Below are 17809 nucleotides of genomic sequence, written 5' to 3' on the forward strand. Positions count from 1 at the left end.
AGTAATAAGCAAAAACTTTTTCTTCATCAGTACACCTAGGAATTTACCAGGTTTACACTATCAGTACTTTTGGGGATTAAATAATCACTAAATTTGCCAGATTACCAAATTTGTGGCATCAAAATTTAGTTTGAAGCACTTACTAACAAGTTAACTAGTTGCACGATTTGGTGTAAAAATCTAATTGTGATTTTTCTGATATAAAATTATTGCGATTAAGGCCCTGTTTACACAAGAACCTTCGCGGGTGAAAACGTAAAAATATTTTAGTGGATATGACTTGTTTACACAGCGACGGCGTTTTGGGGGCTTAAAAACGCAAAAAAGTGAAACCACCCTCCAGAGTGGAAATCTTTAAAACGCTCCACCACCGCGTTCCTGTGTAAAGGGTAAAAACGCAAAAGTCTGCTTGTCAGTGAAGGTTGTACGCAGGCGCGCGGGCTTGGTGTTGTTGTAGTATGCACTCTTAGCCGCCTGGAGTGCATACTACATTGAATTTCACAGACTTTTGCATCATCATCTGCATGCGGATTTCACACCCAAAACGCTTGTCTAAATGCAGAATAAAAAGTGATAACACAACGCCACTTTTGCGTTTTCTCTTCAGAATCGTTTCCGTGTAAACATAGCCTCAAAATGAGATTTAAAAACAAAAAAGCTCTAGGTTTGCTGGGATGCAAAATTTTGGACGATTATGTTTTAATAGCTAAGACTATCACAACTATATAATAATAATAATTAAAACAATTAACCTATGGCTAAACCACGCCCCCAAACGCGATGAGCCAATCACAGTGCGCATAGCTAACCCAATACACTCGGACATTCTCTGGTTCCACGTCCATTGGAATGCATTGCAGTTAGTGAGTTTTCTTTTGTTTTTATGTTTTTTCTTGTCATTTTAAGTTTAAAATGGTCAAGCGGTGTGCATGGGGTACATGCTACTCCGACACTAGGTATCCTGAGAGGCTGGGCGACGATGATTTTTTTACTCTTTCCCAAGCCACATCTCAACCGAGATAAGTGTCTGCTCTGGATTAAGTAATGCGATTAAGCTATGCAGTAGACCACAACACAAACAAGGATGTCTACATCTGTTCTAAGTTAAGTCAACAACGTATTGAACGTTATCTTTAACATCTCTAATGTAACGTTAGCCTACATTACAAAACGTCAATGTTAGCTTCTAGCTGCGTTGTACATCATGTCACTTAGCTTCATTAACGTATCTGTAAATAACCTAGATAACTAAATATTAACAATGTTGTGCTGAATGATTCATGTTAACCAAACAGAGATGGCAACGATATGCGGTTTATCACGTTTACACTGTGACCTATAAATTCTTGCCTGGAACTGAAGCTTTTCGTCGACCTTCTCAACAATAAAATTATTAATATAACCCTCCAAGGTTACTAGGACTTCAAGATGATATATAATCTTTCTGTCTCCAAAAATCATCAATTGCCTCCTGTGAAATGTCTCCTAACTGTGACAGCTGCCATAACGCCTGTCCCCCGAATGTTGACTGTTTGTCCGAGTGAGTGGAGGGGGCGTGGCTTAGCCATAGGTCAATTAAATTAGAAAGTTTATTATTGCAATATTTCACTACAAAATAACAAATATAATAATACTAATACTTTACAGTACTACTGTAAAATAAAATATGTATGGCTATCTTAAATTCTTACAAATTCTTCAAACATTAAACCATCCAACTTTTATTTTGGTGGAAAACAGCAGGTGGCCATTAAATGTGTTACAAAGCTCAAAGTCCACTCCAAAGGGAGATATTTTATTTAACAGGATCCACTATCCAGAAACTACAACAAACGACTTGTTTGGACTACAACACGATTTTTCCGGATCTTATGAAGTCACAACGGTACTCATTTAAATAATCCCTGCCCATAGAATAAGCAAAAAAGGGGGACAAGACCTGGTTGAGCTGCATTAGAGTGGCTATGTCAAAGAGACACTGCTTTTCCAAAACCCATTTGTTTCCAAAGGCTGACAAACTTAGAGTGGTTAGAACTTATTTAAAACACTGTTTCTGAACATTATAACCCCACAGTTTATCTGTGCACTCCACTTTTAATGGAGAACAGCTTGTTTTCTGTTGCTTTTGTAAGCTCTCGCTTTTGTAAGCTCTCGCTTTTGTAAGACGGCTCACTGCTTCTTACGCTGCCTTCACACTGGCAGTTGAAATCAGCTCCGTAATACGCAATACGTTCCCAACGGATGTCGTACTACACAGTGAAAGCGTCGGACGCGGGTAGAACAAAAATGGCGGAGAGATTAAAGTTTGATTCTGTCAGTTCTGAATGATCTCTCTGATGAGGGTTATGCTGCGTGAGGAAAGTTGCTCAGGACGTTGACATGTCAGGTCGGCTAAAAAAATGTGATATAGTGGTCAATAGTTCAATGTCTACCTTCAATTTAATTGTATTAACTGCCCTTATAAACGTTAGAAAGTCATGAAAATAAAAAATGACATCACAACTTATCGTTATAAAATCAATATTTATTTTATTAAAAGTTAATAATTCAGGTTTGTTTATCAGTACCATAGCAACGGTCAACTTCCGCTGGAATTGTCGGATAGGAACCGTCCGTAGCTTTTCGCAAGAGTTCCTATCCGACAATTCCAGCGGAAGTTGAGCGTTGCTATGGTACTGATAAACAAACCTGAATTATTAACTTTTAATAAAATAAATATTGATTTTATAACGATAATTTGTGATGTCATTTTTTATTTTCATGACTTTCTAACGTTTATAAGGGCAGTTAATACAATTAAATTGAAGGTAGACATTGAACTATTGACCGACCACTATATCACATTTTTTAGCCGACCTGACATGTCAACGTCCTGAGCAACTTTCCTCACGCAGCATAACCCTAATCAGAGAGATCATACAGAACTGACAGAATCAAACTTTAATCTCTCCACCATTTTTGTTCTACCCGCGTCCGACGCTTTTCACTGTGTAGTACGACGTCCGTTGGGAACGTATTGCGTATTACGGAGCTGATTTCAACTGCCAGTGTGAAGGCAGCGTTAGGAAAATTGGCCATGTTTTTTTTCCCCCGGAGTTTTCCGACAAATATCATGATTAAATGGAGGATAACATCATATCTATAATGTATGAGAAAATTACAAAAAAACATCCCACTCTGAAACGTCCTGTGAAATCAGTGCTTGCAAAGTCCGTGCATGAATTCTGTTCTGGACGATCCTCTTGTTCGTTAACATTGTCAGGGTCTGAATAGGGCTTTAATTGGTTTGAAATTGACACCATCCTCAATATTTAATTATAATACACTAGAGAAGAACTTGTAGGGCAGGACATTTCCCAAACACAGGATTTCGTCCTTCAGGAATTTATTGGATAGCAGTAAGTTGCTAACTATGGAGGTAGATCTAAATGCCAGTTTGCAGTTAGTTCAGTTGTGGCGGATATGTAGTCCCACCCTCTGCGAGACACGTCATTAAGAGAACAAAATTGAGGTGGAGGGGAGGTTAACTTTTTTAATTAAGCATTTTGAGTTTGTCAAAAACAGGCACCGACCAATGGCAACTGACACAGGCAAAAGTAACACTCTGATCCAACAAACATTGCCATTGGCCGGCATCGATGCAGTGTGAATTAGCCTTTAAAGTTTCTCTTTTGTTGACAATAGTTCTCATTACAATAATGGAAAGAAGGTTGGAACATGTTTTGTTCCGAATGCAATTATAAACGACCCAAACTCAGAGCAGATGCAGAGATGATTTTGCCTGGAGCAGCATGTACTGCACACACAGACACACTAAAAACACCAGATAATAACTGCTGCTATTATTTACTTTTTTTTTTCCATGCTCATCAATTATTGTGGTACAATCTATTATAGAAGCCACCCCATGTTAAAAAAATAAATGTTTGTTTGAACTTTAAAGTTGGCATTTCTTGACCAGAAAATAATGGCCTTTTGCCATTTAGTCATAATTAGTGAATATCTAGCAACCACTCACAATACAGTACCTCAGAAACCACCAAGCAACACTGTAACAATAAGATGTATGGCCTAGGAAACCTCTGTGAACACATTAGCAATAGCTTAGCAACTACTGTGAAAGCAGTCAATAAAATATTTTAAAGCTATTCACTAGGGCCTTAAGAAACAACGAGACATTCATTTTTGTAAAGCTGCTTTAAAAGTTCTAGCCTATATTTCGAAAAGCAACATACAAATTAAACCAATTTTGACTGAAAATGTAAACATTTAGGCAACTTATATAATAGCCTATATTTTTAAGTGAATTTTGAATTAAAGACTTTGCTAATAGTAAGAACACTGCAAAGGACCTAGGTGGTTTAACTCATGTTTACACTCACACAGCAATTAAGCTTCACATCAACAGGGAAGTAACTCACAATTCATTTTCACCTCATGAATTCCTAACATCAATATGTGTGGAAGCTAAATGCTTGTATATTCCCATAATTAAAAAAAATATATATATTTTTGTCTTCAAATAACAAAAAGCCAAACCCTAGCTGGGAAAACAACAATGGATAAAAACATGACTTATATTTCTCTGCAATATGCCATTTTTGATTTACAAGTGTATAGGCTGTGTGTGATGGACACTTGCCAACTGGTTTACAACATTCAACTCCATGCAACTGATCATTCAAACAACTGCTCGGGGAACCAAAAAAGCAGTCATACATCAAATTTAGAGTGGCAAGGTACAGTCTATTGCTTTATTAAGCCATTACCATGATGGTAATTCAAATGTAAACAAGAAATAAAATTAAAAGGAAGAAATCATTGTGAAGACTGTTTTTAAATCTTCGCAGTTGTTTTATAAAGCTAAAGTTTAAGGTGCTAAGTGGCAACTGAATCAAACTGAAGTTTAAACTAGGCTATCCCTTGTGTGCACTGGCTAGTTAAATAGACATTCCCGCCTTAAATTGCCTTTCTGGCCACTTAAACTACAGTTCTATTTGTGAATGATTCATCTTTTATGCATACGTTTTATTTTAGTTTTATTTCAGTTTTATTTCTAGTTCCAAACAAAAAAAATCAAATATAGACTACAGACAGTTTGGCCACATAAACCTGCCTTTCTTAAAATCAACTGCAAGCTTGCATTTAGATCTGCCTCCATCTAATGCCGGGGACACACTACCGACTAGCAGAAACATTGAACTGAACATACTTACAGACTTTTCAACGGCCGGATCAAGTTTTAATCACTGGCTGTGAACACCTCACAACCAATTCGTACGAATGATTAAAAAGTGACTAATTTGTACTAATTCATACCCCCTCACTCGTACTAATTCGTACAAATTGTCTAAACCCATGTGATGGGTAGGATACGAATTGCCCAACTAGTATTATATGTACGATTTAGCAAAAATTTTATACTGATCATGCCCAAACGGCCGAGTCATAGACAGTTGCGTTCAGCCAACCCGATCTCACGGCAATTCGTACGAATTTTACGAGGTGGCTAATTCGTAACAATTCATACAACTGATCGTACGAATTCGTACAATTAGTCTAAACCCACGTGATGGGTAGGATACGAATTGGCCAACTCGTAAAATATGTACGATTTAGCAAAAATCTTACTAATTTGTACGAGTGAGGTTGTACGAATTGTTATTGAATTAGCCACCTTGTAAAAATCGCACGAATCGCCGTGAGAACAGGTTGGCTGAACGCAACTGTCTATGACTCGGCCGAAATTTTATACAGGCGCAAGTATAAAATTACATTCATAATCGAACTTACAGTAGTTAAGTGTGTCCCTGGCTTAATCAACAATTGATGAAGTGTCCCACCACAATACAAAAGAAAGGATTTATCGCTATTTTTTATTTATCGCAAAAAAATAAATAAAAAATTTGTATGAAACAGAAAGCCTTTTCACCTCCTGTGACGTATATGAAAACAGCTTCTAGAACAAGAAAAAAAATGTAGGGTGGGACTTGGTTTTATCCATCAGGAATTGATTACATCATTGTCGTTTGCTATTGTTGTGATCTCATGTGAGGGGCAGGTTGCCCCGCCCTCGTGCCAATAAACATGGAAGTAATTTTGGTTATAGATTACGAGGGGACATGAATTTAAAAAAATAAAACATTTATAATTAATACTGCAATATTCCATAAAAATAGTGGAATATTGCTTTCCTGTAGCTCAAACAGTAGAGCGTTGGCGCTTGCAACGCCACGGTCATGGGTTCAATTCCCAGGAAAAACAAGAATTGATAAGAATGTGAATATGTATATCTTGAAATGCAATGCAAATCGCTTTGGATAAAAGAGTCTGCCAAATGCATAAACGTAATGTAAATGTAAAAAATAAGAATTGTGATTTCATGGTGCCTTTAAGAATAACATGCTTCTGATCTTACACACAACACAGTCTTCTGAAGCGGAGTCCGATGTGAAACGCAGAGCGAGCAGATGGAGGCATGCATACATGCGGGTTTGGTGGAGTGGGTGGATGTTGAGTGATCTGGGCATCCAAAAGGACTCGTCACTCCAACCCACTCTCCCACAATGCAGTCACGTGTCCCTCTGGACACAAGGCTGGCACCCAGCATAGGGTCCTAGCGTCCCCCTGAGACAGCCAAATTGAACAGATATCGGCTCCAGTTTTATCCATTAAAGCACAGAGAGAGAGAAATGTAGGATAATTGTGGAAAAACTAAAACGCCAGGGAATTCCAGCCTGCCCTGGACCACCCAATAAAATTACAGTGCGAGTGGAAATTTTACTTTTCTGAACAGATCGGAAATTAAACTCATCATCTGCCAGGGAATGGGAAGCAGTACGGAAAACAAGCCTCCTGCGTTGCTGTCACATGATGTCATCAAAACACAAAAGCTGAACGGAAACTATCATTCCCATCGCTCTCTGACTGACACACAAGTTGATAGGACTTGGGCACTAGACATTTGAAGATCTGTAAATGGAAAGTTAAGTTTTCTTTGAGGGTTTGGCATCTATGTGGGAGCCTGAAGCAAATGTAATTTGGTTGGCTTGGCTCTGCAGGTGCAGGAAAGACAATCTCGAGTCTTATGAAATGGCGGGCATGCTAGAGAACAAGAGCTCAGATGGCCTCTTGACCCAAAATCATTCTCAAAAAGAAAAGCAAACATCTGAGATCTGCCGGTTAAAGACCTCACAAGCATATGGTTTGAAAAATGTCCGTAAATACAACACAATCGACAATGTTAACAAGTGGCCAAAGTACACAAACAAATCCGACTATAAATAAACTGAAGAAAAAAACTTCAAGGTAAGTTCAGGAACAAAGACTAAAGACATTATGAAGATAAAGACAGAAAAGAGAGGGAAAAAAACACAAGATATGTAATGTTATTATTATTGGCATTGGTTGCCCCATCAACAGTCAGGACCAAACAGGAAGTAATACAGTATGAGACTTTGCCTTGGCACTTCAATATCTCTGCTCCACTATAACTTTAAAGGCTTTTTACACAAATTAAGGAAGTAACAAGCACCACACAGTTTATATGGCTCATTTTATCTAAACTCTACACACAGAGCCACAAAACACACACAGAAGATGCAAAACGTCACACATCTCTTGCAAAAGCAAACACTTAATTCAAAACAACTTCTCTTCTGATTGTGTTTTTTTTTTATGGTTACTCTATACAAAACCATTAAATGATTGGCCATTTTCACACTTAACTACATACAGATGTCAAAAATGTAAGTGAATAATGACACTATTTGCTTGTTAGAGCTGCTTTACAGCAGAATTTGCTGCTTTGAAACAATCTGCAAATATTTACAAAATCAAAAGTTTTGATTTCTACATGATTAAGGTGTATTTACCATATAAACAGAAATTCAAGAGGGTAAATATTATTTATTTCTGGAAAGAATGTGAGTTTTGAAAAGACTAGATTTCTATCTATTTCTAGACATTGTGGTATCACTATACAATTTAAGGTTCATGTTTTTCTTTTTATTATTGGGTAAATTATCCCTAAAAGTTATTGTTATGAGTTCAAAAACTCAATCTTGGTGCTTATTTGGTCTTTTTTTTGTAAGCCAATCAACTCAACTTTTTTAACTTCTATTAACTTCTATCAAATGTGTATTAGACAATACTTTACAGAATTTAGTCATCTAGAGAAATGTAAATTTCTACACATATAAATACATTTAACAGTCTAAGTTGTATAGGTTAACATGAATGTATTAAGAACAAACATGAATACAAAAATATTACAAAAGAATATCAATAAAAAAAAATGAACGAACAATTATATTATTTAAAATTAAAATGAACATATTTTTTAAAAATGCAGTAATGAATTGTTCATTATAAGTTTATGATACCTAATGATAAACTAATAATGTTAACTAATGTTAATCAAATCTTAGTGTAAAACTAAATTTTCTTCTACATTCCATATACTTATTTTATTACTGATATAAACAGCTCCATAAAAATACTTTAACCAAATGCCTGAATTGTGTGTTTAGAGCTGACAAGATCAGAACGGTAATGTGTCACGGCTGCGTTTTCTGTAAGGCCCTCCAAGTACAATAAGGTATCTTTGCAGATAAAATAGGCTAATCAAGATTTGTTGTTGTTCTCTTGTTGGGTGGCCAGAAGATTATATTTTTAACGAACTTTCAGGTTTAGAAAAGAGAAATATAACCACGGCATCTCACTGGATAAACTACCGTTAAAGGTTTGGGGTCGGTAAGATTTTTTTAAAAATGTTTTAGAAAGAAGTCTCTCATACTCATCAAGGATGTATTTACTTGATCAGAAATATAGTACTCTGAAACGTTATTAAAATTTTAAATAACTCCTGTTGTTTTTGTATTTTAGACTGTAATTTATTGAAGAAACATTTCTGATTATCATCAATGTTGAAAGCAGTTGTGCCACTTTATTTTTTTTGAAACTGTGATTAGAAAAATACAAATTGATAAATACAAATTTCAAAAGAACAGCATTTATTTGAAATATAAATTTTTCGTAACATTATAAATGTCTTTATTGCCACTTTTGATCAGTTTCATAAATCTTTGCTGAATAAAGGCAATACACATCCTGAACTTTATTACCTTAAGACAGATTTTGCATTTTGTATGAAGTATTCCAGACTTCTAATTTCAGACAGTAAACAACACATTATATCCCAAGAGTGTTTTAGACAACAGTTTGTAGATTATTCCTTACATGTGAACATTTAACCATTATGCAATACTCCTTAGACGTCAGAAAGCATGACCCTGGCCTCAAGACCAACTGACCAGAACAACAAGGCTTTAGGAGTCCTGTCCTGACCACTCCGTATGGATGGCTTTGGTTTACTTCGGTTACTACAATGGTTGCTTTTATGACCAGACTCCATATCCCAAACCACGGAGTTCATCACCCATAACAATTTTCCCAGTATTAAAAGACTTCTCACAAAAGCAAAATATTAACTTTGATTTGGGGGGCATTCAACAATAATACAACAGGAAAAATTTTATCGCCATGCATTGTGCACACTGCACAGGACTAGCTAATGAGATTTCAAAGTGTCGTTTGTTTCTTTGATAATACGTTCATAATGAGTAAGAGTAACAGAAATGATTCTGATCCAAACTTCCACTTGTCCATGTCATTTTCTTCTTTAATAAACATACTTTTTTTTTATTTAGGCCAAATTATATACTAATATTTATCTTTAAATAATTAGGTTTGATTACAAATTACCTCGTCAGTCTTGTATAAACATAATCAAGAATGCTGAATGATTTTTGTCGTTCTAGACCAGCTCTCAAACTTTGGAAGACCATTATGAGGAATTCAAACATTTCAAGTAGTACACTACTTATACAAATGATATCTCTTAATCTCTATACTAATGTGATGAACACATAATTTTGGCCATCTGCCGTTTTGTTCTAGGCTCATTTAAATTAACTACACTGCAACTTTTAGCTAATGAACCAAATAAACCAACAGTTCACAATAAGAACTGGATAACTGACGTTTCTTTTATTGAAGTAGATGTTTAAAGTCCCCCTGTGGTGAAAATCAAGGTATGTCTATGTGCTGTTTTTAATATGCTTTAAGCCAAACAAAAGCCAGACACCATTGCGGAGTATTTTCTCCTTAAAACTGCAGTGAAACAAAGATAGTCTCGAATCATGGCTCGAAGTCACTGGTGTTTCTGACGTCACAAACTACCTTGTAACCAATCATGCCAAGATGTGATCATCAACGAGTGGATCTCTAAACTAGTGTGAGTGAGTGGAGGCAGGGCTAAAACCGTTTAAATATGTCATTTTGGTGATCAAAGTTAAGGGATCAAATTATTGAATACAGGGAGACATTAAGCCTGGGACACACCAAGCTGCACACCAGCTCCTCAAAAGGAGAAACCGAAACGAGTATAGGGCTATATGAGATATACGGAGAAATGGAAAACGTAAACACTTGAATATCAGTTATGTTGATAACTTTCTTCATTTTAAGCAGCTTATGCAGTTATGAAAATATTCACGTTTTGGAATGCTTGGGGTAGGATCAGCTGTGCCGTCTTGAATTGCTCTCATCACTTTTGCTTTAATTCTTCTCATGCACTGATTCGTTCACTAAACACAACGACGGCCTTAACACAACATTAATGTTAATTTTTTTTTATTTATTAAAGTGTCTTGCACTTACATGCCCAGCTCAAATTTAAAAGACACTAATGACATAAAACAAACATAATACAAAAAGATGACCATCATACAACGCACATAGGAAGATGACCATCATAAAAGATTCATTTATTTGAATATTTTTGAATATTTTATGGAATATTTTGAAGATTGTTGGTTACCAAACAGTTTTGGTCACAATTTACTTCCATACGGACAAAAAGAACAACTGCAGTTTCTCAAAATATATTCTTTTGTGTTTCACAGAAAAACGAAATTGATACAAATTTGGAACGACACGAGGGTGTGTAAATGATGACACTATTTTTGTCTTAATTATCTCTTTAAGTCATTGTTATCAGGTGATAAACTCAATCTTGGTGCTTATTGGGTCTTTTTTTGGTAAGCAATCACCTCAAAGACCACTTAGAATCCTTGAAAACCACAGTACTAATATCAGCAAATAGTGTCAATTGATAAATGAATCTAAGAGGGTACAGTGGCAAACCATTGAAAGGTCTTAATATGAATTATGCACTCAGTGACCTGCACTCCTACCTTTCCTTCCTAAATTATAGTTTATTTACTAAACATAAAACACACACACCTCATTTATTTCTTGTTAATATTCTTGACCTTACACTTTGAGTGGCATACCTTTACATAAAAACAAAACCCAGAGACGGGTTTGGTTTTGTAAACTAGAAATTCAGCAAAAGCGATACACTTGATGATAAAAGTAGGGTGCAAGGTTATAGATTTACACATGCAGCCAAAAGTAATATCGGCCTAACCTGTTAAGTCAGATGGGCATGACTTTGCTGCGCTGTCATTGCAGGTGACTTGTTCCTGAATGCCCTCATTGACACTTCATGACCATGCAGTTCATTTACTGACTAAACTTGTTATAAAAATGAAAAGGTTCTTACAATGGGGATATACAATACAAAAAACAAATCAAATAAACCACAAAGTCACTGAAAAAGTCACAGGAAGAAGGTTTTTGATTTTCTCAATAGCATAACAACAAGGCATCGCTTTCTTTTGAAGGAGATCCGATATTAATATCCCATGACAACAAAATTTGTAATATGCTTGGTTACTAAGGTGCAATAAGGGGAATAACGTGCCACCATTATGAAAATAACACCAAAGAAAAATACATTCTACACCTCAGTCTTAAAGTGAATGACCGGTGTTGAACAACACTGTGAAGGAGGAAAACAACCTGTTTTCTGGGATTCTTTTTATTGGGATCATGTGGTCATTGCATTTATTTACAGAGTGTTATTCATAACTCACGTGTACACACATAAGCTTTTTAGATAAGAAATGTTGGGTGATAAACTAACACGCCATAGAGCTAACCTAAAAACAAAAGGCGCAATTAACAGTGCCAAGTGGGATATATTAAAATCCAGATGCAATTTTTTACATTTCTGTCCATGCTCATGATAAGCACTGAAATACAGTGGCACTTTTGAGTTATTAAAATAAAAGGTTAAATAAGAAAGTATTAGAACATCAAACCTTGTTATCAGTGGTCAATAAATTATATTTTTGACTGTAATTGCTGAGTCATGGATGTATCCACTGTGTTTTGTTTTTTAAAGGTGAAATAAGCGGGAAATATGGTAAATATGTTATACAAATATCTATATTAGTCTACTTAGTGATGAGATGATAAATCAAATGAAAAAATAGCAACTAAATTAGGAAATGTATTTCTGGGCATTAGCACAGTCACAAAATAACCCCCTCATCATAAACAGGGGTTATAAGCTTAATGCAATATCTCATTTTGCAACATCTCATCATAAAATATTTTTTTGTTTTACATTAAAATTATATTTTGTGCTTTAGCCTACCAACTTAATATTCAAGAACTGACACTTAATTTCCCTACGTCACAATAAACGTGTAGGCCTATGACGGACATTACAACTGAGGAAGTCGAAAATGCTTGATTCAATTTAAAAATCATTAATCAGCTCATTAGTGGGAGTTGTGAGCGGAAATAAGTGAACAAACAGAACCTAGACAACTGCCAACCAAGATAACATTTTAGACATTTAGGCACGCGCGGTTATGACACACACAGTAAGGCGCAATCATAGACATTTCATACACCAAATATACAATGAAACGGGGGTAATCAGTTCCAGTAGGCTACCGTCCATAAGCTATAAAATGAATAACCCTAATTCACCTTCACATAGAAACCGAAACACCTCCTGCATGCTGTCAGTGGATAGCCTGTTTAGATTTTACCTTTTTATTCTCGTCAATCTAAAAGCCCTAACAGAAACATCCACTCAAAATGTACACTACGACCAGTTTAAATCAATGCAATTAATTACCGGTACTATCTTTTTTTTTTTTTTTTGTCGCTCAACTCCCCGGACGGATGATATTTAAACAGTCGAACGACATGCAAATCTGCAATAAATACCGAAATCTCCGAGATGTTAACTAATCTTGTGTGTGACTGGTTACTCCACGCTGTGGTAACCAAAGGGATATATTCAGACGAGCTCGCTACAGGTTGCTCTCCAAGAGCCGCGATAAAATGGTCAGGTTAAATTGGATTTAATTCCCATCCTCAGAGTCGCAATCCCAGCGAAAGCGTCCGGCTGTATGGCACTACAATGAACGGCAGATTCACGATTAATTAGCCTAAATACTCATTTAACCGTTCAGAGCGATTTATTTGATCAATATGTTCATTGAAATACAGATTAAAATATGACCTGGAGAAGCGCGAGTTTACAGTCTGATAAATGCGCGTCAACATCAGTATAAACAGGGGTTCTCCGTGCATAACTGATAGATATAGCAGCAAAGTTTAAAAATGCGAAAGCACAGAGATATAACGTTAGCGTCTGCAGGGATTAAATCATGCGATGCATAAGAAGTGTCCGGGCTTTAAATCGGTTGCGAACATTTGGCAGCGCAACATCGTACACTCCCCTTGTCTCACTAGGCTAGAACAAATGTGGGTCACCGGGCCTTCGGATTCTTCCCAGGCAAGCATTAAAAAACACACCACCGTATTTCACCGCAAGTACGCTTGAAACAAATCCGACACGAATAAGACACTAGAGCACCACTGCTCCTTCTCAAAATAATGCTATCTTTCAAACCCGCTTGTGCTCTTACCTCGGTTATTTGCCGTCCAGGAGGGGGATTTTCTTGCGCCTTGTTTTGGTTGAGACGGCAGTGTAGGATTGAACTAGAGTTAGAAAAACAGCAGGGCCTACCCTAGGCTTCCTACGCGCATGCGCAGTACGACCAGAGCTGAATCCCACACAATCTGGCAACACACAGCTAGACCTGGCTTCTAGTTTCTATGCGAGTTTTTTTAATTACTTGTCATTGTATAGATTAGAATACAATGCATAAACAATAAACAGACAGATAATTCAAGAAGGAAATTCAATATATATACTATATTATATATATATATATATATATATATATATATATATATATATATATATATATATATATATACTACTATATGTAATATATCTGAATTATATATATATATATATATATATATATATATATATATATATATATAAGAGGCACAACTGGGAACATGCAGGACACCGAAATGTCATAAACAGTAAACAGAAAGGTTAATTAGCGCCAATGGAATTAAATCATAAAATATGTAGCCTAGCAGATCATAGAGAGTGCCTAAAATGGCTTGGGTTATTAACAACAGATAAATGATAAATCTGTCCACCATTATAGAATTAATAAAAAATAATAATAATTAAAATAATTAAAATAAACTAATAAATACATAATAGAGATCTATCTATCTATCTATCTATCTATCTATCTATCTATCTATCTATCTATCTATCTATCTATCTATCTATCTATCTATCTATCTATCTATCTATCTATCTACACAGTAAGCCTATATAATAGGCTACGACAGCTTTAGGCTAAATCTAAACATCATCAGCATTTTTGAAAAAACATTTGAAAAAAATCGAACCATAAATAAAGTTTTTTTTAAAAAATCCTGCACATTTTATGTATTTCCTACTAGTAGCCTGATGAGTTTTAAAGTGAAGGAGTAAGTTTTTGGAGTAACTATAAAACGTACACGAAATGTATCACTAAAATGCTTGACATTTTTACCATCTGAAATCATCTATCTGAAATCACTATTTTTATTTTTAGCTATAGCTTTGGTCTTTCTCGAAATGCGATTTAGCTCTTCTGTTTGAAGTTATTAACCTATGCTGCCGTAGCGGTTTTAAAGTTTCAGTTGTTTCAAAATGACAATACCTTATCTTTTAATGATTGTGTGTTGGTGTGAATTGTGTGTTATACAAACGTTCCTAATCTTTGGCCCACATGTGTCGTTCTCTCTCTCTCTTTCTCTCTCACTCTCTTGGCCGTATGCCAATTAGGTCAAATACGCACGTCAACCAATCTTGAAAGTGGCACAGCGCGCGAAAATTTTAGTGCATGACGTATTGAATGACATTTGTCTTGTCCAATAGAAAGATGATGCGAGTGCGCGACATGCTGCGGAGCTGTTGATGAAAGCCAGGTATAAATATAATACTTATAATTATATTATATTATATTGTTGCGAGAACCAAGGCAATTTCTAGGTTTTTTAAAGCTTATTTAAAAACCTTTACTTGATTTGCATTAAGTCCATAATGTACTAATTTTCTTAGTGAAAACATGTAATGCTTCAGTGACATACAAATCAGTGGGGTTGAGAGCAGCACGCACAGACGTGTGGAAATTAGTGTTGTTTCTGTTAAATTAGTGACTGTTCATGTTTAAATAGCCTATAACTCAACATGATGTGGACAATACAGTTCTATTATTTATGGTAAAAAAAAAAAATCATCGGCCTATTCATTCGAATGATTAGCACATTTTGCACAATGTTTTTTTCGTTTTCTTCTTCTTTCTGCTAATTATTAAGTGAGTGACAGGGGGTCCGTGGAAAAGTCTAGTGAGCCTGAGGTAAATAAATAAATAGATAAATCAATAAATATTAAGATGATTAATATTAAAATAGATTAAAATAAATAAAGATGATTAATATAAATACTAAATTTTATTAAAATTAAATAAATAAACAAACAAATAAATAATAGGCTACATTTAACAGAGCACTATGAGTAGAAAAATACAGGCTACGTAGGCCTAAATATACCCTACGTACAAATACGTACGGCTGATATTATTGTTCTTGACCAATTTTAGATTTATAATAATAAAAAATTATAAAGGCTATATAAATTGGAGCCTACACTCGAGGATGATCATATTTGGGGGTCCATGGCATCTAATCTAATTTAAAATGGCTATTATTAGGCCTTCTGTTGTTGTAATAGTAACGATAGACATTAACTTAGCCCACTACTTTTTCACGACTGAACATATATATGAAAACATAATATTTATTTTACAAAATAAATTAAAAAAAAAAATAGAAAAAATATCTGACTGTTTATCACGCACTGTTTCTATTGAGTGGAGATCTCGTGACACCCAGTGGCGCAAACCTTCAGACACGGTAACACAGTAACAAAATAACCACACGGTGGTGCTGTTATCATATTAAATTCATTATTATGGGCTATATGCACGCATGAGTTCCGCATTTGACGTAAGGATGCTTGTCCATTTCCGGTTGTGTAGATTAAAGCAGAGGAAAACCGGAGAAAACGGGATTATGGCAGAGTCTTCAATATTTACTGTCCTCCCGTCTTTGAAATGAAACGTACATACGTTTAGACGTAATTTTATATATAGTTATGTTTATTTAATATAATTTTAAAAAGAAGCATAAATACAACGAGGGGTGTCTGTTTTATCTGTTTTTGTGACTAACGTTTCATTAGTATAACCATGGAGTATAAAATTCAATATAAATTCTCGGTATTGCATTGGACTCTATGATCGGCGGAAGTTATCGAGCATCCCTAATGCTTCACCGGAAATAACGCCGTGCATAGAGCCCATTAAACTTCTTGAACAAGGTTGGCTTGATTTTTCTGTTAGAAATTTACTCTCGCCTTAAACTTGAAAACATTACCACACTATACAGGGGAGAGCGGGCTAAGTTTCTGAGGTTTGGCTGCAGTGCTGGTTCAAACAATGGGTACCTAAATAATAAAGAAAGTATATGTAGCCTAATCTTTTAATATGTTTTTATTATTTGCCTGTGGAAGAAGTACAATTTAGCATAGGCCTACTTAAAAAAATACATTAAAGAATAGCCTAGTCTACTTTAGTGCGAACTGAATGAAATGTTTTTGGACAATAAACATGTTAATTAAATGAATATATATATATTTTTTAAACAGCCTATATTTGAAATGTTTTATATTCATGTTGTAGTAGCCTAGGCTACTTTATAAGAAATTTCATACTTAGCCAACTTCAATAATTGTCTTTGAAATATGGTTAAAGTGTAGCCTATAGCTGAATGACAAGCTTTATGGTAAACTGAAATACTTATTATTGTATGTTATTTCTATTGAAAATTGTATCATATAGCCTATATAAACATGTTTGTAATTACACATTTGTAAATAATTGAGTTGCAATTTAAAAAAAAATTAAAATGTATTAACTTTAAATGTAATAATGAACAACAGACTGTAGTTAAAATTAGTCAAGTCATCAAATCAACACAGTAAAAAAAAAACTTGCTGTCTCAAATTTTCAAAGTACAATCAACATTCCAACTTAAAAATATAACACTGGAACACTGACAATTGAGTCGAATCTCATATAACTTTAAACATAGTTTAAAATAGCTTAATTTATTTTGAAGAGTTAAAGTAATGTAAAAACACTTGATCATGTCATTTTTTAAAGTGTAGGCTACTTGTTTAAAAATTATTAAAATAATGATTTGAAATCTAATTTGCAGTAAAACTTTTGATTGGACATTTCTATAAAGTGTATGCTCTTTAAGAACACTTAAAGGACAAGTTCGGTATTTTACACTTAAAGCCCTGTTTTAAGATCGTTTCTCATGAAATAGAACGGTTAAGACTGAATTGAATAGCCCCTAGACTATAACAAAATAGATCTTCAGCAGGTTCTGTATG

The 17809-nt window shown here is 35.0% G+C and overlaps 1 protein-coding gene across 3 annotated transcripts in view; it reads right to left on the reverse strand.

The window, feature by feature from the left end:
• Positions 1-13988, reverse strand: part of clocka (clock circadian regulator a) — a 61245-nt gene extending 47257 nt beyond the window's left edge. For all 3 annotated transcript variants that reach the window (XM_039692115.2, XM_039692114.2, XM_089118566.1), the window contains exon 1: positions 13860-13988. The gene's annotated coding sequence lies outside the window, so the exon portion shown is untranslated. The remainder of the gene's footprint in view (positions 1-13859) is intronic.
• Positions 13989-17809: the final 3821 nt, after the last annotated feature.

This window comes from Pimephales promelas, chromosome 13 (genome assembly GCF_988280905.1).
Source record: "Pimephales promelas chromosome 13, fPimPro1.hap1.1, whole genome shotgun sequence".
NCBI classification, from domain to species: Eukaryota; Metazoa; Chordata; class Actinopteri; order Cypriniformes; family Leuciscidae; genus Pimephales; species Pimephales promelas.